Genomic DNA, 4,633 nt, shown 5'->3' with positions numbered 1-4,633 from the left:
TGACCCGCAGGGGGTTGCTGACTCGCAGTCCCCCCTTGACCCAGCTCCTCGAAGCGAGGGCCGGTCACAGTCGTCGACGAGGGCGTCGGAGCAGGCACCCAAGCATCGGTCGGGACGGCAAGGCTGCGTACGCCGACGGGGCTCCATACGAACGGACCCCGGCGCCATACGCCGAGTACGCTGAGTACGCCGGGTACGCACCATACGCGTACGTCTGGGAGTGTGCCGCAGGCGGCTCCGGACGTGGCAACAAAGCCTCGATCCGTCGGATCATGCGAAAGGCCTCGTCCAGATCGGACGAAGAGGCCCGGCGGTCCACCCGCAGGTGCAGGCTCGCGACCTCTCGCTCCACCAGGTCCAGGCGACCCGCAAGACGAGCGAGCTCGCCCTGATTCCCGGCCTGGGCGGCAGCATTACCGCCAGTCCCAAGGCCAAGTGCAATCTCAAGCACGAGGAGACGTTGACGGAGTCCGGTCAACCTCAGGGTCCCGTGTCGGACCCGCAGTCGGAGCACTCGAACGAGAGTGGCTCTCGGGAGGCGCCGAGTACTCGTACTCGTACGAGGGCACCTCCGCCCCTGCTTGACCGGAATGGAGAAGTCCACTTCCACGTGGAGCGGATCCTCCAGGAGCAACGGTGTCGCGGGAAGCGACAGCTCCTCGTGAAATGGAGGGGTTATGCCCACTCCGAGAACTCGTGGGAGCCGATTGAACGGCTCCTGATTGACTGCCCGAAGGCTGTCGCAATCTGGGAACAGAAGCGGCGGCAGCTTCATAAGTAGTCCGGGGCTTCTTGCCCGAACGGGGTACGGATGATGAATACATACCGTACCCGCGCTCATCGTGAGCGCTAGAAGCCGCGCGCTTCAGGATGTCCCTTGGCAGCATACGCTTGCTGATCAAGTGGGCAAACCTCACACGAAGATCACGCTGGTCCAGGATGTGGGACAGCTGCTGATCTTCATGGAGTTCCCATAACTCCGTGGGCGAGTACTTGAGAGTCTCCACCCACGCCCAGAACATGTCCTCACAAGAACTCCATGTGGGACAGTTCTCGGGCATAACCCAGGGGTATCCCCAAACAGGATAGAGACCACCCCGGGTCTCGGGCTTCTTACGACAAGTCGTGAAGTCCTTAAGGGGAATGCAGTGTGGCGCGAGAAGCACACACCGAGCAGCCTCCAAGTTGTCGACGAACAACTGTTCTTTCTGAACAAGGGCTCGTTCATAGATGCCCCTAGAAGTGTGGCCGCCCACAAGGCCACGAGGAGCGACGAGAAGCTCTAAGAAGAGGTCAGCCCCAGAGCTCTCCTCGGGAGGCCAATACCCTCTTGAGTTGATGGCAGCTCCCTGGCTGACGGGTGCCGCCACCGAACCCCCACGCACACGCTGGGCGGCTTGGAATTCCTCCTGCTGCTGGTCGAGGTCATTCGAGACCTCCCGGGGCTCAACAATGGCACCCTCCTCTTCCTCTTCTTCCTCCTTCTCCTCCTCTTCATCCGAGGAGCCGAAGAGACTCTGATAGGAGCGTCGAGTCTCCTTCTCCTCGCGGAGTGGAGACTTAGAGGCGTCTTGGGTTCAAGTCCCAATACACTTATTAGGGGATATATTTCAACTGGTAGAAAGTATGTTTTGCAAATATAAGGTTATCGGTTCGAATCCGATTATCTCCATAATTATTATATAATTTTATGCAAAAAAAAATTAAAAAAAATATTAAACAACGTTATTTAATTAAAAATTTAGAAAAAAATAGATTAACATTAAAAATTATTTCAAAAAATTTAAATATTCAAAAAGATTTAAGATGGAAATTACAACAAAAATGGTTCTTTTTTCATCAAAATTCATCAATTACTCGAATTAAAAATTTATGTGTTTTAACAGGACGTCCTAAAAGTGTTTATCGTTTATTTAAAATCTCAAGAATCCAATTACGTAAATTAGCATCAAAAGGTTTTTTACCTGGTGTTTCAAAATATAGTTGGTAAATTTATTATATATATGATTATAACAGATACTCTTTCAAATTTATTTTCAAAAATAAAAAACGGTTACTTAGCAAAAAAATCAAAAATAATACAGCACAAATCAAAACAAAGTATAAATATTTTAAATATTTTAGTTAAAGAAGGTTTTATAAAAAGTTATAAAATAAATTCAAAAAATCAATTAGATATTTATTTGAAATATAAAAAAAATAAAGCAGTTATTACTGGTATAAAACGTTTATCTAAACCTGGAAAACGTTTATATATAACTAATAAAGATTTATATAAAAAAAAAACAGGATTTTATATTATTTCAACATCTATAGGTATTTTAACTGATTTACAGGCTAAAAAATTAAATGTAGGTGGTGAATTAATTTGTAAAATTTTTTAAAAAAAAATATGATTAAAATTTTAAAAAAAAATATTAAATTTAAAAATAAAAATTTTCTTAAAAGTCCTTTAGGAAATATTCAACTTTTTTTTATAGATAAAACTTTTTTTTTTCCAAAAAATATAAAAATTTCTACTACAAATAAAACAATTTTTTTTGAGACATCCTTTAGGTTTATTATCTTTAACATTTATTGATAATATTTATTTTTTTTTTAATAAAAAATAAATTATTAATAAATGTTAATATTAATAAAAATAAAAAAAGTATTTTACATTTATATAATAAATTAATTAAAATTAAAATAAAAGGTGTTTTACAGGGTTTTAAAATTAGTTTACTTTTAAAAGGTATAGGTTTTAAAGCTTTTATTGAAAATAATAATCTAATTTTGAAATTAGGATTTAGTCATAATATTATAATACCAATTCCCTCAAACATTGAAATTATTAATCAAACAAATATCTTAATTTTTAGTAGTATAGATTATATTTTTCTAAATCAATTTGTACATTATATTAGAAATCATAAAAAGCCTGAACCTTATAAAGGGAAAGGTTTATTATTAAAAAATGAAAAAATTTTACAAAAAGAAGGAAAAAAAAGTAAAAAATAATTAAATATGATAAAAAAAAAAAAAAATAATAATAATATATTATTAAATTTATTATTTAAATCGAAAAACATGTATGGAGAATCATTGGTTTATACAAATAAAGAAATTTTACCATTTATATACGGAAGTCGACATGATTATACAATCATTAATTTAAAAGATGTTTCATTATTTTTAAAACGTATTTTTAAATTAATAAAATATATGTTACAAAAAAATGAAAAAATTTTAATAATAGGAAATAATAATGAGGTTCAATTTTTATTAAATACATCTTTTGTAAAAAAAAATCCAAATATCATTTTTTTTAATAAAGAATGGATAAATGGTCTAATTACTAATAAAATAAGGAATACAACTTTTAATAAAATAATTAATTATTTACTTAAAGAAAATGAAATAAAACTAATTTTAATCATTAAAAGTTCAATAAAAGATACTTTTTTAAATCAAGAACTTTCTACTTTAAAAATTCCAACTATTTCATTAATAAATACAAATCAAACAATTAAAAATATAGATTATCCTATTATAACAAATTCTAGAAATATTCAATCAATATATACTTTAATGTATTTATTACGTAAAATATTTTAATAAAATAATATGAATAAATTAAAACCAAGAAATAAAATATGTTTTCAAAATAATAAAAACATACATAAAAATTTAAACTTATTAAAATTAAACTCAAAAAAATGGAATTTATTTAAAAAAAAATTAAGATATCGAAAAGAAATAAAACCTGAAAAAAGAAAAAAATTTTTTCAAAAAAGATTATTTGAAAAACAACAATTTCGAAATTTTTATGGATGTCATTCATGAATATCAATTAAAAAATATATTTAGAAAGTTATCATAAAAAGATAATAAAATAAATATATTTAAAAAATTTATTATTTTATTAGAAAGTCGTTTAGATATAAATCTTGTAAGATTAAAATTAGTTAAAACAATTTTTAAAGCAAAACAATTAATTAATCATAAAAAAATAAAAGTTAATAATAAAATTATTAGTAAACCTAATTTTATATTACAAAAGGGTGATATTATCCATATTATTAAATAAATATGCAAAAAAATAAAAAAAATTATCAAAAAAATAAAAAATTTAATAAACAGCATCTTAATCAAAAAGATAATAAATATTCTTATTCTTATAAAAAATATAATAAAAATTCATATAAGAATAAAAATAATATTTATTACATCTTAGGTGAAAAAAGACCTTTAAGGCCATTAACAACTGCATATTTACATAGAAATCAAAAAATAAAGACAGGTATTTTTTTTAAAGAACCTACATTTAAAACTATATTATATCCTCTTTATTTCAATTTCAAATTAATTAGTGAATATTTAAAACAAAAATAAAAATTTAAACCATTTAAATGGTTTAAGTATAAATAATAAAAGCATTAAGTGGATGCCTTGGCATTAATTTAATTTTTAGGACGTAAAAAATGCGAAAAGCTATATTAAATATTATTATATTTTGAAATATAGATTTCCTAAAGAAAACTTTTTCTTTGTGAAAATTTTAAAAACAGTGAATTGAAATATCTAAGTAACTGTTAAAGAAAATCAAACGAGATTCTGTGAGTAATGCCGAATGCACAATGGGCAAATTCAG

General features: G+C 32.1%; 1 non-coding gene across 1 annotated transcript; it reads left to right on the top strand.

The window, feature by feature from the left end:
* Positions 1 to 1,599: 1,599 nt before the first annotated feature.
* On the top strand, positions 1,600 to 1,672 carry PITG_30648. Its single transcript has one exon. It is a non-coding gene; the product is annotated as a tRNA-Ala (tRNA).
* Positions 1,673 to 4,633: the final 2,961 nt, after the last annotated feature.

This window comes from Phytophthora infestans, genomic scaffold (genome assembly GCF_000142945.1).
Source record: "Phytophthora infestans T30-4 supercont1.149 genomic scaffold, whole genome shotgun sequence".
NCBI lineage: Eukaryota > Oomycota > Peronosporomycetes > Peronosporales > Peronosporaceae > Phytophthora > Phytophthora infestans.
This window is presented reverse-complemented; position numbering and strand designations above follow the sequence as displayed.